Source organism: Canis lupus, chromosome 25, assembly GCF_011100685.1.
Source record: "Canis lupus familiaris isolate Mischka breed German Shepherd chromosome 25, alternate assembly UU_Cfam_GSD_1.0, whole genome shotgun sequence".
NCBI classification, from domain to species: Eukaryota; Metazoa; Chordata; class Mammalia; order Carnivora; family Canidae; genus Canis; species Canis lupus.
The window spans coordinates 6,867,302-6,894,063 of NC_049246.1; the positions used below are offsets into that span (position 1 = coordinate 6,867,302).

The 26,762-nt window shown below is 35.4% G+C and overlaps 1 protein-coding gene and 1 long non-coding RNA gene across 2 annotated transcripts in view; one reads left to right on the forward strand and one right to left on the reverse strand.

Annotated features, from left to right (window-relative positions):
• The window catches only part of STARD13 (StAR related lipid transfer domain containing 13), a 377,570-nt gene that overhangs the window by 63,333 nt on the left and 287,475 nt on the right, over window positions 1-26,762 (forward strand). The window contains 1 exon segment of the mRNA XM_038573307.1: window positions 7,229-7,262. The gene's annotated coding sequence lies outside the window, so the exon portion shown is untranslated.
• LOC111092415 lies at window positions 12,201-25,999 on the reverse strand. The gene is made up of 4 exons (XR_005378349.1): window positions 25,934-25,999; window positions 21,259-21,393; window positions 17,727-17,834; window positions 12,201-14,467 (listed from the first exon to the last, which is right to left on the reverse strand). It is a non-coding gene; the product is annotated as an uncharacterized LOC111092415 (long non-coding RNA).

Genomic DNA, 26,762 nt, shown 5'->3' on the forward strand with positions numbered 1-26,762 from the left:
CCAGGAAAATTCTATAATCAGTTTTGTTATTAAGAAACTTAATTTTTTTATTTGATGCATTCCTTTCTTCCTTCATTTATTCACTTCTGGGACTTGGTCCAAATCTTATATAAAACATACACAGAAAGAGAGAAAACAAGTGGCCTCTTTATATAAACTAATCAAGAAGGAAATGAAGCCACCCAAATGTGGCCTATGCCATCTGTGGTCTGTGATAAATAGCAAAACTGCAGTCATGCTTTTTCTTTAAATGTTAACTGTAAAATATAAAATCCTTTTTATTAACACCAGATGTCAAGAATGCTTATTAAAATGCCATGGTTTATTAAATAACATCATTTTAGACTCACTGAGCTAGTAAAGACTATTTTTTTGCATTTAGATTAAACATCTGAAATTATGTATTACTTACTAGATCTATAAAAATACGTGAATACTAATATATATACATCAAAATTTAAATTTAGAAGTACAAAGATTTATACATCATGAGTTGAACCAAAGTATTTTTAAATCTGCAAAAGTAGATTTTTCACTTGACTGTTCATTTAAGACATTGAGATTTTTGTATGCACTGAAATAAGTGTTACTTTATGTATCTCAAGTCTAGAGGAAATCAAGGAAGATCAAATAAAATAAAGAGTCGACCTAAAATTGTGTATTCTTTCTATCCCTTTTAGCAGTCTTTTCTTTGACTTTCATTGCATAGGTAATTGTGAGGAAATCTATTAACTTCTGTTTCTCCACATACCTTACCAACTAAGAGTTACTTCAGCCTTTTCTCAACCTGAGTCAGAGAGGAAATAGCTTTGAGAATTAGGTAGGAACCAACATATAGAATTTTTGCAATAAAAACTTTTGGAAAGTTTTCCGCAAGGCCATGCTTAGAATAATTTGAATTCAAATTTAAAGTCAGTATTGAGAGTTAGCGTGGTGATTAAGGAACATTATGTTTTCATTTTTTCTTCATGAACTGATACTTGAGTTGGACCTCTCTCTAAGCAGGGTTCTTTAAAAATGACTCTAGAATTGCACATTTTAGTGCTTTTCATGTTTTCTTTAGTGCTTTACATATAGTTTGTACATGGCCTATTAGGTAGCTAAGAAGATTAGGAAAAGTTTTTTTGAGATATAAAATCACCTACATCAGTGTCAGTCAGCCTTAAATTATTTAGGCCAAAGTCAGTATGTGTAATACTCACACCTCTTATATGTGTCCAAAGAAACCAACTTTCTAGTGGTGATCTGGTGATTAATCTTATTTTTCATTGCTACTTAGACATTTTTCTGTAATGTTTAAATCAGGGTCACCTCTGAATATAATTTATTGAGTTTGAAACCAGCAGGTGTATTCTGGACAAAGTAAAGAGCAAACAGTAAAATGGCTTACATGTTTACCCAAAAGTTTATTTACTTTGGTATTTTATCTGCTGCTTTGGGTTTTAAAGGTTTACTATGAGGGCAGTAGGAACAAATGGGCCCTTTGTGTTTCAGGAGGAGCAGGTGTTGAAATAGCTTTCAGATTTCACTTGAACAATAGTTAATGTATTTATCAGCTTGATTGATCATCACATACCCCAAGACCATAGCCTTCCAATAAAAACTTTCTGAATATTTTTATGATTGCCTGGTATTGTTCTGTTCTTTTAATCTGCATATTTGTCTATGTGGGCAAGGGATACATGTCTGGGTAAATTTATTCCAAAAAGCAATTGCATTTTAAATCCAGCTGTATCATAAAACAATTCCTAAAATGTTGTTATTGTTAGATTGTGTGAACATGGACTTATAATTGCTATGGCTTTAGAGGTATTAAAAACTTAATACCTTATGAGGCATCTCACCAAATGAGGCAAATGACTCTTAAACTTAATTCAAAGGAATTTACTACAATTTATCCATGAGATAATTCTAACAATTCTAGAGTTCCTAATCTCCAGCTTTGATGATTTAGCTGCCCCTAGCCATCTATACAACAGAGATAAAGTGTCAAGCACCCAGCATAATGCTAGAAATATGTTTCTATATATTGACAAAACACTCAACAAATATTTGTTAAATTAAAACATTCAGAGAAAAAAATCCATTGATGGTCTAGAGACATTTAATCTAACTAACCTGGCATCAGTGAATGACATCCCACATTCTGCTCCAAAGTGTACTCTTCGTTCTTATATTTCTGAAGCTGACTATGATCTAATAGTAACTGTAGGTGAGTATAAATAATTATCTTAGTATCATTTCCTTTATTATTTGCCCGTAGTCACATTTTAATTCTTATTGATATTCTATTAATGTGATATATTGCTAGGGTCTAAAATGCTTCTACCCTATCATTTGGGTTTCCAAACAGAGGGTTTTGAGTTACAATAGAATATATGCATCCAGAGATTTTTATTTGTCTTTTTCAATTGTGGAAAAATATGCAAAACATAAAATTTATTGTCTTAATCATTTTAAGTGTACAGTGTAGTGTCCAGCAATCCTCATCATTTCTATCTCCAAAACTGTTTTCATTTTGCAAAACTGAAATTCTGTACCCATTAAACAATAACTCCCCATTTCCTCCTCCTTCAGGCCCTTGGCAGCTGGTGATTTTTAGTGAAAATTATTGTGCTAAAATAGTGCTGTATATCTATAAGGAAATATATGTTCACCATCACATTTGTGGATGTTTAGAACTGATGTATTATAGAGAATGCATGTATATATTTATTCTACGCCACATCAGCTTTCCTGGGAAATGAGTGTCCCTACTTCTGCTTCTAACTTTTCATGTACTATTTATTTATTTATTTATTTATTTATTTATTTATTTATTTTAAAAACGATTTATTTATTTACTTATGATAGACAGAGAGAGAGAGAGAGAGAGAGAGAGAGAGAGAGAGAGAGGCAGAGACACAGGAGGAGGGAGAAGCAGGCTCCATGCCAGGAGCCCGACGTGGGACTCGATCCTGGGACTCCAGGATCGTGCCCTGGGCCAAAGGCAGGTGCCAAACCGCTGAGCCACACAGGGATCCCCTTCTGTACTATTTAAATGGCTATAATAGTTAGGGTTCATTTTTAATTTCTCTAAAATCTTTGAACTTCAGTAATATTTTCCAAATATCTTCAGTTTTCAAGAGCACTATTCCTGTGAATATCAGGCATTTAAATTCTACTTCTTTTCTGATCATGACCCTCAACATTAATATTTTTCATATTTCCATGTCAATTTATCTATTTATCAAATTCAAATTCTATGTATCCTTTACTGTAAATTCTATATTGAAAACTTAATAATAGGCAACGATACTTTTGTCAAATAGTCTGTTTTATCTGGGAATCACTATTTCACTTGGGGTGCATCGATTTATTTTGGAATCAGTAACCTAACTTTCAGTTCTTCTGTCAAGGATTATTTCTTATTAACATATGAGTAGTTGTGTTAGCACCCCAATCTCATGGAGTGGTTGAGGAAGCCTACTTAATAGGTTTTGTTTTCTTTTTAAGCCCTCAGGCTGAAATTTCTTTGTAGTAACTGCTCATAAGTGAGACTTTTTAAACAATTGAGGCTGAATTTTCCTGGGTTATTTCTTTGCGTGATAATTAAACCATTATTATGATATTTAGAAAATAATTCTTAATATTTTATTATGTTCATGTAACAAAAGTTATTTTATTTTCTAATTTTATTCTACTTGCTATTGAGGTAAATAGTCATTAAATAAATTTGCTCCCAGACCAAGGCAGAACCATTTCAGTATGCTTTACTACTACTAAATAAATAAATATGCTCTACTACTATCTGCAGTCAGGTTGGGTTCTTTCTAGAGTGGTAAGTAGTCACCTACTTGATATTTTCTGAGAAATGTGGAGAGAATTTTTCTTCTTTGGTCTCACAGCACCTGAAGTTTTACCATTAGAGGTTCAGGAGTTGGTGTTTTTTGTCAGATGGTAACACACGAAGATGTTTGGGAAAAGTGATTCTTCTCATTGTCAGTCACCAACTCTTTTGTGGATTTGTTTTACCCAAAATAAGTATGAGCAGAGGCACAGAATAGGGTTCGAGAAAGAGAGAGAATAGAAAGTGGGGTGGCTAGGAACTGAGCTATAAGGACAAAGCTTTAACTGCATTGGTATTGTGCCTCCTTCATACCTGACTCCCGTAGAGTATCATTTACTCCATGCTTTGAGAAAGTTAGGAAAATTTAAGTTCCTATTTTTCCGGATTTCCTTCAGAAAAACAACAGATATTCATTGTATGTTTCTTCAATGCCACACTTGCCACAATCACAATGCCACATATCACATGAATTATTTTACTTACTCCTTAAAGCAACCCCATTTGACTGACAAGGAAATGAGATTCAGAGAAATTTGGTAACTTCCTGAATGTCATGCAGCTAGTCACTGTCTTTCTGATTGCCAAACATATGCTCCAAAGCATATAATCTAAAACTGTATTTATTCTTAGGATAATATGGAATGGTTTCAAGAAGAGAGATGTGATGAAATTGCATTTTAGAAAGATCATGCTGGGTGTGAATAGTTTGGAGGGAATAAGACTAGATTCAGGGTAGAGGTTGGGAAGCTATTGTAGTTATCTAAGAAGATTTCAATGTTGCTCAGAGATGGAAGTAGGAATGAAAACAAGGTAGATGCATTTAGGCAAGATTTGGGAGTAGACATCAACAATTTAACTAGAAGGATAGGAAGGAGTCAAGGATGATCTTTGGATTTCTGGTTTGAGCAAGCAGGTAGATGGTTGTTTTAGTCAATTCAGGCTGCTATAACAAAAATACCATAGACTGAGTGGCTTAAACAACAATTATTATTTCTCAGTATTTGAAAACTAGAAGTCTAAAGTTGAGGCACTGGCAGATTTGGGGTCTGGTGAGAGCCTGTTTCCTGGCTTTCCACCTTCTTGCTATGTCTTCACATGACAGAGAGCTCCAAACTCTTAGTCCTCTTAGGGCACCACTCCTATCTTGGGAGATCCATCTCCATGACTTCCTTCAAACCTAAATACCTCCCAGAGGCCCCACTTCCAAATACTTTCACATTGAGAATTATCCACATGCAGAAGAATGAAACTAGACCATTCTCTTTCACCATACACAAAGATAAACTCAAAATGGATGAAAGATCTAAATGTGAGACAAGATTCCATCAAAATCCTAGAGAACACAGGCAACACCCTTTTTGAACTCAGCCACAGTAACTTCTTGCAAGATACATCCACGAAGGCAAAAGAAACAAAAGCAAAAATGAACTATTGGAACTTCATCAAGATAAGAAGCTTTTGCACAGTGAAGGATACAGTCAACAAAACTAAAAGACAATCTACAGAATGGGAGAAGATATTTGCAAATGACGTATCAGATAAAGGGCTAGTTTCCAAGATCTATAAAGAACTTCTTAAACTCAACACCAAAGAAACAAACAATCCAATCATGAAATGGGCAAAAGACATGAAGAGAAATCTCACAGAGGAAGACATAGACATGGCCAACATGCATATGAGAAAATGCTCTGCATCACTTGCCATCAGGGAAATACAAATCAAAACCACAATGAGATACCACCTCACACCAGTGAGAATGGGGAAAATTAACAAGGCAGGAAACCACAAATGTTGGAGAGGATGCGGAGAAAAGGGAACCCTCCTACACTGTTGGTGGGAATGTGAACTGGTGCAGCCACTCTGGAAAACTGTGTGGAGGTTCCTCAAAGAGTTAAAAATAAACCTGCCCTACGACCCAGCAATTGCACTATTGGGGATTTACCCCAAAGATTCAGATGCAATGAAACGCCAGGACACCTGCACCCCGATGTTTCTAGCAGCAATGTCCACAATAGCCAAACTGTGGAAGGAGCCTCGGTGTCCATCGAAAGATGAATGGATAAAGAAGATGTGGTTTATGTATACAATGGAATATTACTCAGCCATTAGAAACGACAAATACCCACCATTTGCTTCAACGTGGATGGAACTGGAAGGTATTATGCTGAATGAAGTAAGTCAATCGGAGAAGGACAAACATTGTATGTTCTCATTCATTTGGGGAATATAAATAATAGTGAAAGGGAATATAAGGGAAGGGAGAAGAAATGTGTGGGAAATATCAGAAAGGGAGACAGAACATAAAGACTCCTAACTCTGGGAAACGAACTAGGGGTGGTGGAAGGGGAGGAGGGCGGGGGGTGGGGGTCAATGGGTGACGGGCACTGAGGGGGGCACTTGACGGGATGAGCACTGGGTGTTATTCTGTATGTTGGCAAATTGAACACCAATAAAAAATAAATCTATTATTTAAAAAAAAAGAATTATGCTTCAACATATGAATTCAGTGGGGGCACAGGGACACAGTCATTCCATAGCAATGGTGAAACCATTCACTAAGATGGGAACACAGAAAAGAGATCAGTGTGAGGCTAGGTGTGTACATGAGGGGGTGGATAATGTTGAGCTTTGGACACATGGAGTTTGAAGTGTCTGTGAACTATCCCAAAGCAAATGTCCAGTAAAAGTTTCCTCTATTAGCCTGGAGCTCAATGAAAGAGTAGGCTAAAATGTAGGCTAAAGGTATAAATCTGGAGGTTATCAGAATATGGATGGGAATATGGATGAAATCACTCTGGAAAAAGGGCAGAGTGAGAAGAGAAGGCCCTGACCAATGCCTGACAAAATTAAACAAAAGTAAATGAAATCAACATAAAAGAAGGGCACAGGCCAAAAAGGAGCCTACCAAGAAAATGAAAAGGAACAGGTAGAGAGGTAGAATAGATAGCAGGCATAGTGTGGGAGAACAAAAGCCCAGAAAGATAAATTCATAAAGGCAGAATGCTCAGCGGCCTTGGCTGTTGGAGTGTTACAGAGAGAGAAAGTGCGGTAGGGACTGGTTTTAGCACTTAGGAGGTTGTTAGTAACATGAGGACAGTGGAGTAGAAGACAAAAACTAGATTTCGGTCTTCTGGTTATTAATGGATATAGGATAGTGTAAATTTTTCCATAATCCAGATAAAAACAAACAACACATTTTCCTTGTAAATGAATATTTTGTTTATTGTTCAGCCTAAAATCATTCAATACTAATACCCTTGTGGCATTTTAGTTTAGTTTAGTTTAAAATTTGATCCTAATTTTACGATGTGATTTTTTTCAAACTTGATGATGTTATTTTTGGTGAAAGCAATGTAATTTTGAGATATTAAGATAGTTGTGTTTTGTGTTTTTTTTCAGGTGCTCTCTCACAGACAAAGCAAAGAGAGAGCAGGTAAGTCTCGTTGGAAGGATGTTTTAGTCTATTTGCTTATCAAAGTTGTTTGAAGAACCTTGCCCAGTCACTGTAAGTTTAAGCATGCCATGAGTTTTGTTGAATAATCAATATTCACAGTATGATGTTAAATTAGAATATGTCCTGTATCTTGAAGACTGGATCAGTTCACTTAGGTTATCACTAGTTGTCATGCAGCCCATAATATGGGTTTAGTCCCCACTTTTTACAGTTGGTTTTTCCCGCAAGGAAATACCAATACCATTCCATAACCAGTCCTTATCTTGAAACATATACTATAGATTTAATAAGAACTAAATAAATATTACACCTATATGGAAACAACTGTTTAAATGAGTTCTCCTGACAATAATGAAGTGTAGCAATTTTTATTTGTATAGCTTCTGTATTTGGAAATGTTCTGTGTAAACCAATATGGTTTGCATCTTAATTTATTTAATCTATTATTTAAATGACTACATAAAATAACAGCTTAATCACTCCCTGGACCACCACTTCTTACCAACTGTGTAGTAGATGTTGTATTAGTTGAATAATTATTTTTTTTAGCAATCCTTGTGGATACATCATTCTGAATGTTCTTGTTTTTCTTTACTTCATATGTCATTCAAATGCGTCTACACAGAAGGAAACCATTTCAAAAACTTCGTGATTCCACTATATTTTCCTTTTTACATTGAGGATTACAAGCTTTTAGAATAATTCAATGTAAACTTAAAACTTCTTTTCTCTGAGTTTATATCTTTAAAGGCTGTTTTTGAAATAATGTGAAATAATGCCACTAATTTTAATTGTCTAATGTTGCACTTGTATTGGGTGACCCTCATTATTTCCATTTTTGAACACTCCTTTTTCTCTAATTGTTGGAGAACCACTATTCAAAAACCGAAGATCTCAGCTTCAGCTCTAATTGTATCAGCATCAGCATTGGATCTCTGGGATATAGTAATCTGTTGTACTATCTCTTAGGGAGATTTGCAAGGAGACCTTTACACTGGACCACTAGGCAAAGTGGCTGGCTGGAACTTTGTCATGAAAATGTCTTTAGTGAGACAGCTGGACCCACCAGCTGTGCCACTAAAACCAGCAACAGAATTTGCTCCTGCCATTCTGCAAAAACACTTGTAGCATCAAGTATACATAATTTTGTCTACATTCACTTTTTATATTTGAGACTTTAACAGTACTGAACCCTCAACCACCCAACACCGAAGTGGGAAATCAGCAAAGCCGTCTTTCAAGATTGTGTATGTCTCAATAAGTTATGCCATAAGCAGAACCCTCTATGCCTCATCTCTCTTGTTTGAAATTCCAGCCTAAATTCAAGGAGTTGATACTACATTTACATCAGCAAAGAATGTGCTTCACTCCAGAAATGACCAAATGAGGGATTTACACGAATGAACAGCATGTGAAAGTTTTCGACAAAGTGCTTCTTCCCCTGGAGATTTGATAACTAGAATATGTTCGTTTTCATAAGCATATCCAACTTAGGATAATTGCCATCATATAGAAGCTACAGTTAAGGGAGTAATTAAAAAACAATTGCAGTTAACTCCAGGCTGGAAATGACAAGTGGCTTTATGACCAATCTCCAGTGAGGGAAGTTCAGCTTTGGTGGCTCTAATGTGGTGAGAAGTACCAGATTGGATGAGGAGCTTATCTGCAAATATTCAGCTATCATACAGTGGGGCTTCAGTCGAGCAGAGACTACATTTTTAGCTGCTTATCCATTCCTCCAGCTAGTGTTTAATTTTGACAGGAAAAAAAAAATTGAGTAGGCAAGCAGGCCAGCAGAAACTAGAAAAGAGTCAAATCAATTCTCACATAAATATTTATGGAAAGCACTCTGGGAGTAGGAAATATTTGCAAAGGATGTCTGAGAACAATTTTTCTGCACATGTAAATAAGAGGAGAATTTTTGAAGCCTAATTCAAATTTCCATGCAAATGTAAAACAGTCCATAAGTTTGGGATTTTTCAATTATAGTTATCCTCTTTTATTTTTTCAATCTCCTCTTTCAAATTAAATTATTTTCACAATTTAAATTTTTAATGATCTTTCCTTCCTGCCATTTGTAAAGTGTGAAATGGGCTCCCTTTGCTTCTAATTTGGCTCCCTATACTGGCTTCTTGATTGGAGTATCTGACAGCTCTCGCTGTATGTATGTTTTACCTAAGATGTAATAGGGCAGCCAGATGGAAGATCTATTGGTGACTGCTTAATATATACAGATGTGAGGTAGAATGTGACATGGGAGAAGGACTGACTGTGATCCAGCTGTTTTCTTTGCCCTTGTAAGCTGATTTCTCATGATTCTTTCTTATGTGTCAAAATGGCCTGATCCTCATTTGCCTCTGGTGTTACACACTGGTGTGGGATAAATGTGGAGCCCATTGGAATAGTGATCTCAAGCAGAAAAGCTGAGGTACAGTGATGTGATCTAAAGGCCAGCCATTGTTATCACTTTTGCTAATAGATTAAGAGAAAGTGTCACAAGTAGCCATACTCGATTTCTAAGTAGTTTGTCTGCCAGGACCATGAGATTTCAGCCTAATGAAAGAAAAAACATTTACTATGGTAACAGTGCAGTAAATTCTCTGAGTTCATGCCTATTATGCTGTGGTCCTTGTTGGATAAAAAATCAAAATGGAAATGAATGGTATTAAAAAAAAGAAAGAAATGAATGGTACATATTATGGTATAGATTCCACAAATGGAATGAAAATTTACCTTTGAAAAGTGAATGTAAAAGTTCACAAGTATATGTATACTTTAAAAATTAACTCATATTGTTATGGTTGACTTACTCTGTCTTTAAATTTAGTTTCTCATTGTATGTATTTTTCATTTCTTTAAATTTGTAAATAGGATACCAAAGCCAAATTACGTCTTTCCTTACTATCAATAATATTTGAGTCTTGTACTGATATGCTATTCTTAGCATATATTTTATGTATTTTGCTTCCAGATTGTAATAAATTTCTCTTCCATAAAGAAAACAATTTTAAAACCTAAGGAAAATAAGATCATTTCTGAAGAAATCACTTGCTTTTTTTTTTTTTTTCCTTAGTAATTTCACTAGAGCGACAGGGATAATTCCTCTAAGAACAGTTTCAAAAGCAGCTTTGTGACCATAACTATTCATCCTTCCTGCAAGTACTGTAATTACTTTCTGCCTTCTCAGCTTTATTGTGTTATAGTATTTTGTTAGGCCTATTATCAGGATTATGAAGGATCTATCACAAACAATTTCATAAGTCTTGGAGATACAGAGTATGTGTGGAGTCAAAAGCATGGCCAAACCCAATGATTATGAACAAAAACATTTACTATGGAGTGTACATATTCTTCTGTTTCACTGGAATTTAATTGTAATGAGCTCAAGAGATTCCTGGTACCCTCTCACCAATCCAAATTAAAAACTATAACTTCTTTTTAATCATCAAGTGTACATTGAACATCTATGTCTCTGGCATTATGCAAGGTATTAGCAACACAAAGATAAATAAGATTAAATTATCCTTCACTCAAACTCACCTACCTTAAATCCTCTCAAGATTTCTGCGGTTAAACCAGTGCTTTTCAGGAAATGTGTGACTAGGGAGATTTATGATAATTCAATAAGCTTTACAATTGTGATTTCCTGTGTCTGTATAAAGAGAAACAATTGCCATTTTGTGACAATATGTCCACACAAGGCAAAAGGAAAGCGTCAGAGTGTGCTGAGAAGAACCTAGCTTTATTTTGTGTTTTACCATGAATCTCTATCTTGAATTGCAAGTGCCTCATAAGTGGTATACAAATCTAGCTATATCTTTCCCTCTGTATCTGAGTTATACCAGTTTATTCTAAATAGTTATAGCCCTTGTGAGCTGCTAACTTAAATATAGAGGGGGAAAGAGTGATTTTTATTCGCCATTCCTACATCTTGCAGCTGACATTCAAGGTCACCACTGCAATATTTCCCAAATATTTACCAAAGAGCCCTGAGTAGCAGGAAGTCAGGGAAATAGCTAAACCAGCAAATATGAAATTTGTTTTACCTGAGGGATTCAGATGACTTTTGCTTTGTTGTTCCCTCTCCTTCAAATGCTCATCTCTAAGTCCTCTTATGACTATGTGTTCATTATCCAACTTAAAAGCCACCTGCTTTTAAAAGCCTCTATCCACTCTATCTAAAGAGGTTGGCTCCTCCCCGACAAGTTTCTGTCTCTCCAATTTCTTTGTTTCCTTCACAGCACTTATCAAAAATTATAACTTCTTTCTTCCCCCCCTTCCTTCCCTCCCTCCTTTCCTTCCTACTAGACTAGAAACTCCCTATCTTATTTATTATTTTATCCTTTGTACCCAGCAGACTGCTGTTTCATAACAGGTGCTCAAAAACATTTGTTGACTAAATGAATCCGTAAATGAGTGTTTTATATTAATATAAGTGTGTGCCATCCAGAAAAGTGTATGTGGCAGGATGATCATCATGTTTATCCAGTGGCTTTGTGACCCTCTTGACACATTGCTAAGTACCAGTTTGAAGAGGATATGTTTGGGCTATTAGAGGAAGATAGAGGATCAGTTTTTTATTGAGTGCTTTTTATGTGCCAGAAAAGCATTATGATATATTCCTTATGAATATTCATTCATTCAATCCTCAAAAATCCCTACAACATAGGAGGTATTGTCCTCACTTTATACATATAAAAAATAGGATCAAGGAGGTTGAATTGCTCAATGAGTGTCTATGTTGGAATTTTAACCTGGTTCTATTTGATTTTCAAGACAATATACTTTTCACTAAACATACTTTCCAAGGAGTGTAGTTGGGGGCGAGTGGGAGGAGGTGTTATCGCTGGTTGTTATGGGTTGTTTGCCCATAAATTTCAACTACCATGTTTTATGTATACATTTATTGAGCAGGCATTATATTTCATTACATAGTGAACATAAAGAAGAAAAAGACAGTGTCTTCCTTCAAGAGGCTCACAGTTAGTGTGGAAGAGAATAAATAAACAGAATACATAGAGGGAAAACACATAGATATTTTCTATTACATTTATATTTCTGCTGTTATTTAGAATGTAAATATGCCAGTATGCAAGCAGGATCCTTAAAATCAAAGAAACATTATTTTTGCAAATATAATTAGTGAACCTTTACTTAAATATCCCCTAAAAAGTAGCAATTTTTAAAAAAATAATGAGTTCTCGAGACCAAAACAAGAAATTTGATCTTACTGCTGCTGTTGTTGCTTCTAAAGTGCCTTTGGAGGAAACCAGACCTGGGCAAACCCTAAATGATGAAAGACAAATCAGTACTTGGTTTCTTCCTTTTGTGGTCTTCTGGGAAATGAAGTAGGCTCTTCTCGAGGATGAGAGACCTTGCAAAGATGAGATCATGACCAGAAAGCAGAAAAGCAGAAAGCAATTACAATACTAGCTAATTTGTTGTCAACAGAGAAAGAATATTATCTTGTTTTAAGAATCCTTCTTTGATATAATCAATAATCTCTTCAGTCAGAAGCACTGACATATCAATTTGTTTTGTTGCTTAATACCATTTATTGCAAAGAATAGACCTTAGCTGAAAAACAGCCTTTTAGCCTTACGTCCTATTTATTTCATGATCCGAAAGGAAAAGATTAAAAATTTCTATTCAATAACAACATGATTTTATTTTATGTGCTGTCTAAAATAACCAGGTCTTTCCGCTTTTCTATATAGCATATTGATCCCTTAAATAATGTAAATTTAACGTTGAAAATAAAATACAATTTCATTTTAAGGTTTTACAATCTACCCACAAACTTGTAAATAGATGTGTAATTAGTCGATGTTTATTTTTATTGTTCTTGAAACAGCAACCCCTGTAAATAATGTCCCAAGTAAAACACTAGAATTAAAAGGCAGCATAATTTTTCTTTTGAAATGGCCTTTTATAAATATGTTATGCTCAAATATATAATCTTGAATGTATCATATACCATTATAGCCCCATGGATAAATGTCAATCATATTGACTGCAGCATTAGTACAGATGAGTAACTTTGATATATGCTTATTTCTAGCAACTAATTCAGTCTTTGGAAATAATGGAAGGTCTAAATGATTTCTTGTAGGCTCCAGTTGTTTTGTGAAGCTGACTCTTCCTCTAGGGAGCCCTGTAATTATCCTGTTGAAAAGATAGGACCTTTTATGAAGCATTGTCCTGACCCAAAGAACTAAGCATTTACTTTAAAAAAGGAATATTTTACCCCATCCAGTTTTGTACAGAAGTTAGTAATTGAATACTATTCAATTAAGTCCTACTGATTTATATTTATACCTTTTGTTAACATCCTCCTCTAAGAAAGGAAGAAAATCACATTAGAATATGGGTACCATCACCTAAGGCTACCAAGTAATTGTGGTTCCTCTTTTTTCAGTTCATCGTCAGCATCAGAACTTTCTAACCCAGAACCTTCCAACAATGGATACAGGGCACTACCTTCCCTCCCATCCCCTCCTGTTTATTTGCCAGAGCCTTAACTGCCTTCCCCCCCTCACCTCCTTCCCCCATTCACTGAGCACACCTTGCTTTTTCACACTTGGGAAACCTGAAGACAAGATACTTGTATTCCCTGACTTCTCTACCTGGCAAATTCTTCCTCACATTCAAGAGGCAGATCAGAGCCTAATCTGTCTGTTGAATTTTTCCTTAATTCCCAAGCAGAGTTAACCAGTCATCAACACTTTATAATGCTCTCTGTTACAGCTCCTATAAAATTCTGTAACTACCACTGTAAGCTCCTTGAGAGCAGGTACCAGGAATTATTATTCTTTGTATCCCTGGAACCTGTGCACAATAGATTCTTGATAAATTTTTGTTAAATGAATGAAATAAGTATTCATTTTATATTTGTAACGACCCTATGAGGTAAGCATATAGTTACTATATGGTTTTACAAAATAGGTATTAAATGATTACTAGATATGAACTGATTCATCAAAGTTTATGCATCTCCTAACTGGTAGACTAAACTAAGATTGAAACTTTAGTCAGGGCAGCCCCGGTGGCACAGTGGTTTAGCGCCGCCTGCAGCCCAGGGCGTGATCCTGGAGACCCCAGATCGAGTCCCACGTCGGGCTCCCTGCATGATGCCTGCTTCTCCCTCTGCCTGTGCCTCTGCCTCTCTCTCTCTGTCTCTGTCTCTATGAATAAAAAAGAAAAAAGAAACTTTAGTCAAGTAATTTTTCTGGGACACTAAGTATTGAGTTTTGTTTGTTTGTTGTTTTGCTTTTATTCAACAATTTTTTCCATGACTCGATTTTAAGGTTGGTTATTTGAAAACACAAACGGTTCACAACAGCACTGCCTAATAGAACCATAATGCAAAGTGCAAATGTGAGCCAAATACATCATTTGAAATCTATTAATCTCATTAAAAAAGCAAAAAGAAATAGGTAAAATAATTTTAATAACATTTTATTTTGTCTATATCTCCAAAATATTACTTCAGCACATAAAAAAATTAAAACTATTAATGAGATATTTCACTTTTTATATTAAATATTTGTAACCTGGAGAGTATTTTACACTTTACAGTACATCTTAATTCAGACTAGTCACATTTCTAATGCTCAGTAGCCACATAGGCAGGTGTAGTACTACCATATTTGATAGCACAAATTCTAACATCTTTTTATAAGTCACTCTGCAGTTTGCTGTTTGATGTGGTCCTGTGGAGAGCAGTATTCGGTGAATCAATTCCAAATGGTGAGAAAGGGGAGATCATCATAGCATAGCTAGTGAAAATCAGTAAGCCACCAGAGTGAGTTATAGTGTCTTTCCCTCCATCATTTTGGTTTGAAATACTTGTAGGAATTATTGATTTCCCTAATGGATTCATTGAAAGCACTCCTACCTTCCTCTGAAATTCAAAATAATATTTTTATGTTTTATCTTTCTTAACCCAAAACTGAAAAACATTGTTCTTTTTGGAGACAGAACACCTGGGCTTTGAAGACAGAGAGGCCTAAGTGTGAGCGTGGACCTCTTTCACTTCATGGCCTTCTGATCAAAGGCAAGTTACTGAACTGTTTCAGCTTCTTTTTCCTCATCTGTGACCATAAATAACAACATGATTATTATGAGAGTTATATGAGATAATAGATGGAATAGTCCTGATTATGGTGCCTGCTTATGACTGATACATGGTGGCTATTACTGGCATTATTATTATTAATATTAATAATAGCTCTATACAAAGTTCTCATAATCACTTCCAACTATAGCATATTCACTGACTACCCAATTGATGAATTATAAGGCATGTTAATGGTGAATAGAAGTCTATAAACTGAGGACAGAGTCTTGCATAGTCTCACAATAATCTATTCCCTTTGTTATAACATGGGGCAGGATAGGCACTGTCAACCTTAAAAATAAAATAGCCAGTTATTTTACCAGAAAATGACTTTATTGGGAAATATCAGAGGAATTACAAGCTATGGTGAGCCATAGGCAAGTCCAAAAAGACAAAGAGAAGGTCAGCTTTTATTATGTTTTAGGAGGAAATTGGGGAAGATTGTTTTAAACAAAAGTTCTTTGGAGAAGATCAAGAGCTCATGGATTGAGATGATTTCTTATTGGCTGTAAGTGGTGGTTAGTGTGTTGTTGCTGGGCAGAGAGAGATCTTCCTTCTTTTCCTTAAAAGCAGAAGGGGAAATTCCTATTTGAAAAATGTCCTCCATTGTCATAATAATTTGTATCTTTCTACTTTCTCCTTGTTATGGAAGCTTCAGTGAGTGGTACGTGTGTAAGAGCTTTTCTTTCAGGACTTCTTGACTCCATTTTAATTTCTATTTTATTTTTCAAGATTTTATTTATTTATTTGAGAGAGAGAGAGAGAGAGAGAGAGAGAGCCCACAAGCCAGGTGATGGGAAGGGCAGAGGAAGAGGGAGAGAGAGAATCTCAAGCAGACTTCATGCTGAACATGGAGCCCAGTGCCGGACTTGATCTCACAATCCTGACATCATAACATGAGCCAAAATCAAGAGTCCAATGCTTAACTGGTTGAGCCACCTGGGCACTCCTATTTTTAAATTTTTTAAAAAGATTTTTTAAGTAATACTAGACGCAACTTGGGGTTTGAACTTAAAACCCTGAGATCAAGTCTCATGCTCTACTGAGCCAGCCAGGTGCCCCTTGACCCTATTTTAGATGAGGTTTCCTTTATTTATTTGCATTAAACAAAGTATCACTGAAACCTATCTCCTTTCTTGAAATTCCATTATGTGTCAATGCATACAATCAGTCTCATTTAAAAAGACACTAGAGATAATTTCCTCCATAAGCAAGAAAATACTGAGGAGGAATTAGAAAAGGAAACTCTACTACAGGAAATTTTATAGGTGATGCATGAAACAGGGTTGAAAAACTTAAGTAACTAAAAAATAAATGGTTTAATAAATAAATAAATAAATAAAAAATAAATAAATGGTTTAAATATAGATGGTCCTAATTAGCATTTTAAAATAATGGCTAAATAAAACTCAGTATCATCCATCCCACAATTTATATGGTAGTTTAATTGCTGGAAAATTCAGTGTATATTAAAATCATGTCAAAACTATTTCATTTATGTCTAAAATGGAATTAGAATTTAGTTTCAGAGAAGCTCAGATACCTTAACTGGTAGATGTGGAAATCATGTTCAATGCAGAGCAATTCTTCACTGTGCAGTCCTGTCCTATGGTTTTTTCGAAATACTCATGAAATTCTAGTAGAAGTTCCCCATCATTGGAGTAAACAAAAATGCACTCACCTCACTTTTTTCCCAAGGACACTCATTGTAGTAAATGTAGACTCTCCATTGAAAAGCACTGGATTATAGAGGGAGAGCAGCCTGGCATTCAGGACTTTCCATGCAGGTGTACTAAGCTAGCAGCATGACTTGAGGTTGGGTTACCACCTGGAATGGGCCTGAGTGCACTTTTGCTACCTGTTCTTTCAGCTGCATGGTGCCAACCTTGGTATACCAGCTTTGCCAATTTGTAGGCACTTCAAATGCTTGCTGGACACTCTACTTGTTGATGGTTTTGGACAAATCTCTTTCCAAGTAGGAGGCATTGGATAAGGCTCCATGCTGCTGACAGTACAGTCAAAATCCCAAAGACCAGAAAACAACAACAAAAAAATCTTAAACCCACCATAGAATAAACAAGTGTACAATGCATATCCACTATTCCATTTGAATAATTACGTATACGGTGGTTTTCCTTCTCACTGAACTCTGGTATAAGGTGAGACTACACTTTTTATTCAGCTTTTGAGGGTTTTAATGAGATTTAAAGCCTTTTATTATCTATTCTTAGCTCTATTATCTATTCTTAAATCAGTCTGTCATTTGATAACAATCAGCAGATCAAATTAACAAATTCTCAGACTCTGATGGGATTTTAATTTACCTTTAAAGTCATCTTTCCATTGTGAAAGCAAACCAGTTTCTCTTCTGGAAAATTCACTAAAGGCAAGCTTGTCAGACTGTGTCTATTCTGAGTAGTGTTGCAAGGTTTCTGAAAGGTACAAATGAGCTATATAATGTGCAAGATAAATTTAGGTTTTTGCATATAAAAATATATCCACATCCCTTCTGCTTATGGCCTTTTTTGATAAGCACTTCTGTGCTCTCTATTACCCACAGGATGAAATCCAGAAACCTTGTCTAGCCATCAAATTCCTAAACAGGCTGTCACTACCCCCGCTCCCTCTCCCTGCCCCCGCCTGCTCCTATTTGCCAGACTTCACTCCCTCTCTAAAATCGCCTACCCTTCCCTCCTCACTCAGGCCAGAGGCAGCAGACTCTGAACCTGCAGTTGAACCCCTTCTTGGTCACTTGACTCCTTCACTCTCAGAATCATTTTTTGCTATAAATACAAAGCAGGAGGAAAGAGCTGCGTGATGTACATAGAATGCTTAGCACAGGCTCTGGCACATATTAGGTGTTCTTGAAAGGGTTAGTTCCTTTTAAGGTCTTTATCTCACACTCTAAAAAAACACTATTTTTGAAACCAGCTCAAATTCCACCTTGGTGAAAAGTTCCCTTGAGATCTCAGCTGGAATTAATCATTCATTTACAGATGAAGAAATTGGATTACAGAGATAAGACAACTTGCTCAGAGCTTCTTAGTTAACTGGTAAGTGGGAGAGCAGATTCCAACCTGGGTTGTCTGACTTTAGAGTCTGTATGTTTTTATTTTGTTTTTAAGATAACTTAGATTTTTAAAAAATAGCTTTATTGAGCTGTAATTTATGTGCCACACAATTCACCCATTTAAAGTGTATAATTTGATCATTTTTTGCATATTCACAGAGTTGTACAACCATCACCAAAGTAAATTTAATAACATTTTCATCACGCAAAAAGAAGCCCCACACCCATTAACAGTGACTCCCCCATTTCCACCACAATCCCACCATCTAGTCTCTGGCTACCACTAATCTACTCTCTGTCTCTGGAATTGCCTATTCTAGATATTTCATATGAATGGGATCATACACTATATGGTCTTCTGTGACTGGTTACCCTCTCACCATAATGCTTTCAAGGTTCATTCATATTGTAGCATGTATCAGTGCTTCATTTCTATTTATTTGTGCATAATATTCCATTGTATGGGTATATTGCATTAAGTTTATCTGTTCATCAGTTTATGAATATTTAGATTCTTCCCACTTGTTGACTGTTCTGACTAATGTTATTAGGAATATTCATTTACACATTTTTTTGTGTGAACATATGCTTTTATTTCTCTTAGGTACCTATTTGGAATTGCTGGGTCATAAAATAATTCTGTGTTAAATTTTTTGAGGCACTACCAAACTATTTTCCATAGTGGCGGAATGCACCAGTTTAAGTTCCCAGCAACAATGTATGAGGGCTCTAGTTTCTCCACATCCTCACTAACATATTATCTGTCTTTTTTATTATAGTCATCCTAGTGAGTATGAGGTAGTAGTATCTTATTGTGGTTTTGATTTTCATTTACCTACTAATGATACTGAACATTTTCCACATGTTTATTTGGACATGGGTATATCTTACAGGAAGAAATATCTATTAAATCTTTTTAAAAGATTTTTTAAAGCCCATTTTAGAATTGGATTGTCTTTTTTAAAATGTTGACTGGTAAGAGCTTTAAAGTATATCTTGTATATAAGCCCTCATGAGATTTATATTATTTGCAAATATTTTCTCCCATTCTGAGTTATCTTTTTACTTTCCTAATGATGTCCTTTGAAGTACAAACTTTTAAAATTTAATAAATTCAAATGTATCTATTTTTTCCTTTTGTTGCTTATGTTTTTGGTGTTGTTGTCTAAGTAGTCTTTTGCCAACCCAACTCAAATTCATGAAGATTTACTCCTATGTTTCCTTCTTAAAGTCTTGTAGTGTTAGCACTTACATTTAGGTCTGTGATCACTTGGAATTAATTTTGTGTGTGGTCCAAGGAAGAAGTCTGACTCTATTCTTTTGCACATGGATGTATAGTTGTTCCAGCATCATTCGTTGAAAAGAGTATCCTTTCCTGCCCTGAATTGACACCCATATTGAAAAAGAGCCTGTGTGTTTGATTTCAGTGTTGTGTTGTGTCCATCAGTTCCACACCCTACCAATCAGATCCATTCATCCTTACAAAGTACACTTTTTTCCTCAGTCACATCATGCTCTTCACGCTTCCCTCCTTCCCCCATCCTTCCACTCTGTCTGGAATATAGTCCCCGATCTTGTCTGCCTGCCAAACTCTTGCTGTCCTTAAGAGCAGCTCAAATGGAATATATTTTGTTTGGTTTTTATGACCATACCTCCTGCGCATTATTTATTCTTCTTAAATGTTTTACTTTTCATACTAGATCATTATCTAGTTATTGACAATTCCTGTACTTTTTTTAAGACTCTCATTCTCTTTCTCTAAGCACTGGCACAGTGTCCAGAACACATAGTTGACACTATAGATATAAATCTCTTGAATTGAATTAATGAAAATGGCCTTGGCCAGGAATTTTAAGGCCTATCAGAAGTCCAGAAAGATCCTAAAGAAGTCAAATATCCAATAAATATAAAAGTTAATAAAAATGAAAACGGCAACCCACAGTGAAAACATTATCATTTTTCTCATGCTTCTGATAAACTTCCAGCAGACTTACCATTGCTCTATCACTGTTCAGAACAGAGAAGCTGGTGACAATTTTACAGGCTGATAAAATGTTCTGTGAGCTAATGCACTTTTCTAATGTATCTTATAGACTGCATTACTGAGAATATTTTAAAATCAATTTTATTAGTGCCTATCTCTCGTTTAGTTTTTATAGCATATTTAATGAAGATTAAGAATGTTTTAGTTGCCAATGTGCAGCCACATTCAATGCATATGCTTTTGGCCCTTATTTTTAAAGAAAATTGATTTATAAATGTGTTTATGAAACCAACATTATACACAAATGTCTGAAACTGAGGTCTATGGAATGCTGCAGCAAGTAGGAATAACAATAAAACGAGAGTGAGCACTTCTGCAAAGGCCAATTACAACAAGACAATAGAACATAGAACATTTTTATTTCTCCTTGTAAATTTTTTCTGTAATCGATTTTTTCTAATTAGAGAAACCAGTGAAACAATATGAAAGACATATAAAGCAACAGTTAATCTCCCCTTTCATTCCTATTTCCACTGCTAAGCAACCACTTTTGATAGGGAAGTTTTTTTTTTTAAGAGATTTTATTTATTTATGAGAGACAGAGAGAGAGAGAGAGAGAGAGAGAGGCAGAGACACAGGCAGAGGGAGAAGCAGGCTCCATGTAAGAAGCCCGACGTGGGACTCGATCCTGGATCTCCAGGATCACACCCTGGGATGAAGGTGGCACTAAACCGCTGAGCCACCCGGGCTGCCTGAAGTTTTTGTTCACAATATTCTCTTTTCTCTGAAAACATTCACATACCTATAAACATGACTCAGGTATCTATTGCTGCGTAACAAACTATGCCAAAAGAGGTGAGGTGGACTTATTCGTAGCTCTCGTTGCAGACATTGATACACCAACATTCATACCTAGAAGTTGGGTGCTTTGTTTGATCTATATGAAATAGAAGCATAATGGTATATTACTATAAAACTTGTCTTCTTGATATCATATAGACATACTCATAAATCACAGAGTTCTAATTCTAGCTATCTTGCTCTTTTATGCATATTACCCACACATAAATGGATAGTTTCAGTAAATTTTTTCTGTCCTTTTCTTAAATTGTATTTTAGTAATCCCCTTCTCCCTACCTCCCCCCAAGTTCCCACGCTGCCTCACCTACATAAGATAACCTGTGTTGAGAACTGATGTTGCTTCTTTCCAGAAATTTTTTATTTGATGGTTGATGTCATTGTCTAACAAAAATGAAGTCATACTATGCTTCTTTTGTGCACCATTTTTCCCCCTCATTCAAAACTTTGTCATTGAAATTTGAATCAAGTCAAGTAGTATAGAAAGGAGGAAATAGGTAGAGAAAGAAATTACCTTACTTTGCTTCCTTCTTCCCCCCTCTTTCTTTCAAACTTACATTCCTTTAAAAATTATTTTAAATTAAACTTTTTATTTTGAGATAATTATAGATTCACATACAGTTGTAATATGAATAATAATATAGAGAGCTCCCATGTACCCTTTCTCTAGTTTCCCCCAATGGTAACATCTTGCAAAACAATGGTACAGTATCACAACCAGGATATTTGACATTGAGAGAGTCAAAATAGAAAATATTTTCATCCCTACACGGATCACTAATGTTTTTATAACTATACCCATTTCCCTCTCACCACCACTCTCCTTCACCTCTGGCTACCACTAAGTTGAAGTTTTTTTCTATAATTTTGTCATTTCAGGAATGTTATATAAATGGAATTAAACAATCTGTAACCTTTAGGGATTGACTCTTTTCAGTCACCACAATTCATGGGGATTCATCCAGGTTGTTTGTATATCTATAGTTCATTTCTTTTTGTTGGTGAGTAGCATTTCATCGTAAGGATTTATTATATATTATGAATAATGCTGCTGTAAATATTCATGTAAAGATTTTTATGTGAACATAAGTTTTTCTTCTTCTAAATAAATGCCCAGGAGGGCAGCTGTTGGGTTGTACAGTAGTTCCATGATTGGATTTTTAAAGAAACTTCCAAAATGCTTTTGGGAGTGGCTATATCATTTTGTGCTCCCACTAGCAATGAGTGGTAAAGTTTCTCTGCATCCTCACTAACATTTGCTGGCTTTAGTTTTGGGGATTTTTTTTTCTAAGCCATTTTGATAGGTGTGTTGTAATATCTCATTGTGGTTTTAAGTGCATATATCCTTAATGGTTAATGATGTTAAAATTTTTTCATCTACTCATTTATCATCTGTATACACTCTTTGGTGAAATGTCTTTTCATGGATTTTGCAATCTCCTTTTTCCATTGTGGAGTTTTAAGAATTCCCTATATACTTTAGATACTAGTCCTTTGTTAGATACGTGGTTTGAAAACATTTTCTCTTACTCTACAGCCTGTTTTTTACCTCTCTACCACACAAGTGTCACAGAGAAAGAGTCTTTTAAATTTTGGCACAGTCTGTTAATTTTAGCGATCTTTTCAAAAAAACCAACACTTTATTTTATTGGTTTTCTTTAATATTTTTTTTCAATTTCATTGATTGCTGCTATTATTTTTATTTCCATGCTTCTCCTTATTTTAGGTTGATTTTGCCTCATTTTTTCCAGATTGAGAGATGTGATTTCAGATTACTGGCTTGAGACATTTCCTCTTTTGTAATACATATTTAATGCTATAAGTATGCCCCCTCAGCTTTAGTATGTCCCCCAAACTTTGATATGTTGTATTTACATTTTCATTTAGTTTAATGCACTTTTATTTCTTTCCCTTGAGACTTCCTCTTTAATCCATGGATTATTTACAAGTGTGTTGTTTGGTTTCCAAGTATTTGGAAATTTCTGTTAACTGTCTGCTGTTGATTTCTAGTTTGATTCTTTGTGGTCAGATAATACATTCTATATTATTTCAATTTTTAAAAATTTGTTGAGGCTTGTTTTGTGGTGCAGGATATGATCTATGTTGGAATATATCATACACACCAAGCACTTGAAAAGAATGTGTTTTCTGTTGCTATTTGGGTGGAATGCTGATTGTACCATGTTGGTTGATGATGTTGTTGAGTGATTCCATACCCTTGCTGATTTCCTATATATTGTTCTATAAACTGTGGAGAAAGAGGTGTTCAAGTCTCCAACTATAATTACACATTTATTAATTTCTCCTTTCAGTTCTACCAGGGTTTGCCTCACATATTTCGAAGCTCTGTTTGTTGGTACATACCTGTTTAGGATTACCACACTGATTGGTGAATCTACCTTTTCATATCCATTTAATGTCCCTCTATATCTCTGGTAGTTTTCTTTACACTATATCATATACTATATTTGATATTAATATAGCTATTCCTGCTATTTGATTAATGTTTGCATGATATATCTTTTTTATTCGTTTATTTTCAAATTGATTATGTCATATTTGAAGTGAGTTTCTTCCACTTAATTCTGCCAATTTCTGTCTTTTAATTGATACACTTACACCATTTATATCTAATGTAATTATTGATGTGTTAGGTCTTAATTGTGCCATATAGAATTTTGTTTTCTATTTTCTGTGTTTTTCGTTTTTATTTCCTTTTTCCTGCTTTTTTTTCTGTGTTACCTGAACGATTTTAGAATTTTATTTTTATCTATCTGTAGTGGTTTGTTTTTTAAGATTTTATCTTATTTATTCATGACAGACACAGAGAAAAGTAGAGACATAAACAGAGAGAGAAACAGGTTCTCCATGGGGATCCCGATGCGGACTCCATCCCAGGACCCCGGGATCACTTCAGACACTCAACCACTAAGCCACACAGGCATCCCTAGTGTTTTAGAATATATCTTTTTGATAGTCCTTTTTAGTCCTTGCTCTAGGTACTACATCACCTATACTTTTCACAGTTTGCTGCTGTTATTTTACCAGTTCAAATATTTTACCAGTTCAAATCATAAAATATTTACCTCCACTGCATCCCTTTATTCTCCCCCATTTACAATATAATTGTCTTAAATATTCTCTCAAGGGGTGCCTGGGTGGCTTCGTCAGTTAAGCATTTGTCTTCGGCTCAGATCATGATCCTGGAGTCCTGGGATTGAGCCGCAAATTGGGCTCCCTGCTCAGCAGAGAGTCTGTTTCTCCCTCACCCTCTCCTGCTCCCTCTGCTTGTGCTCTCACATACTCTCTCTGTCAAATAAATAAGCAGTATCTTTAAATAAATAAATAAATAAATAAATAAATAAATAAATAAATAAATATTCTCTCAATGTACATTTAGAACCACATGAGACAGTGCTACAATTTTTGCTTCAACCATCAATATAATTGAGAAGACTCAAGGAGAGAGGGAAAGTCAATTATAATCACCCCTATTTTTGCTTGCCATATTCTTCCTTTCTTCTTTTATTGTTTTGTTTTTGTTTAGAGAACTTCCTTTAGCTATTGTTTTAGGGTAGGTCTGCCAGCAACATGTTCTCTTACTTTTCCTTCATCTGAGAATGTCTTGATTTTTTTATTTCTGAGGAATATTTATACTGGATATAGAATTCTAGGTTGGCCATTCTTTTTTTTTTTTTCCTACACTTGAAAAATATGATGCCATATTTTCCATCTGAGAATGTCTTGATTTTTTATTTCTGAGGAATATTTATACTGGATATAGAATTCTAGGTTGGCCATTCTTTTTTTTTTTTCCTACACTTGAAAAATATGATGCCATAAATCCCCTACTCCATGATTTCTGATCAGAAATAAGCTGTCATTTGAATTGCTTTCTCTATATAGAAAGCAGTTTTAAACAAACGATTTTTGTTTTCTCTCTTTTTTTCTTTTTTTTAAATTTTTATTTATTTATGATAGTCACAGAGAGAGAGAGAGAGAGGCAGAGACATAGGCAGATGGAGAAGCAGGCTCCATGCACCAGGAGCCCGACACGGGATTCAATCCCAGGTCTCCAGGATCGGGCCCTGGGCTAATGGCAGGCGCTAAACCACTGTGCCACCCAGGGATCCCGATTTTTGTTTTGTCTTGAGTGTTTTAGGCTTTTGTTCTTCTTTTTTAGTTTTCAGTCTTGGTATAGATTTCTTTGATTTTATGTTGTTTTGAGTTTACTTAGCTTCTTGAATCTATAGATTTATGTCTCCCAAATTTGGAGAGTTTTCAGCCATTATTTTTTAGTATTTTTTCAACTCGACCCTCTTCCTTCTATCCTTCCAGGACTCTGATGTTGGAGAATTTTTTAAAAAGATTTTTTATTTGAGAGTGAAGGAGAGAGAGAGAGAGAGTGAGCGCAGGAGCCAGGGGGGTGGGGAACAGAGGAAGAATGCTGAGCAAGGAGCCTCATCAGGGCTCAATTGAAGGCAGACACTCAACCAACTGAGCCACCCAGGTACCCTTTGGAGCTTTTCAGATACCTGAGGCTTTTTTTTTAAAAAAGTAATATTCTCTCTGTTGTTTAGATGGATAATTGTTATTTTTCTGTTTTGCCATTCACTTACAGTTCACTATGGTTTCTTTTCTTCAGTCCATTCCATCCTACTGTAGAGTCCATCCACTTAGTTTTCTATTTCAGTTATTATGTTCTTCAGTTCTAGAATTTACATTTGGCTCTTCATTGTTCTATTTCTTCATGAAGAATTTCTATTCCTCTGTTGAAGTTCTCTATTTTATTTAAGCTTATTTATAATTGCTTCTTGAAGCATTTTTATAATAACTGCTTTAAAATCTTTGTAAGATAGTTCTGATATTTCTGTCTTCTCATTGTTGGCATATGTTGATTATCTTTTTTCACTCAGTGTGAGATCTTCCTGGATCTTAGTATGACAAATGAATTTCAGTCAAAACATGAACATTTGGGATATTAAGTTATGAAATCTTGCATCTTATTTAAGCCTTCTGTTTTAGCTGACTTCTTCAGACACTACTCTGACTAGACACTACTCTCACTAGCATCTTGTTTCTGCTTAATGGGTATAGAAAACAAGATTGTTTATTTGGCCTTCATTGACACCTGGGGGTGAGGTTGAGAGGTGGCTCCTTGTTATTTCTGGGTAGGGGTAGAAGTTCTGGTTCTATGCTAGGCCTCTACTGATCCATTCCTGGCTGAGGGGGTAAGAGTGCTTTGCTACTGCTCCCAGCTAGCCTCTTCTAACACCATGACATGTGAATATCCTCCTGACTAATGGGCAGTAGTAAAACCTCCTACTCTCCTCTGGGCCTCTTCCAATGCCACCCTATGGGGAAGGGAAGAGGCAGAAAGCACATCATTACTGACAAGTGATGATGAAAATCTAAACTCCCTATCTACTCTGCCTCTTCTAACACCAT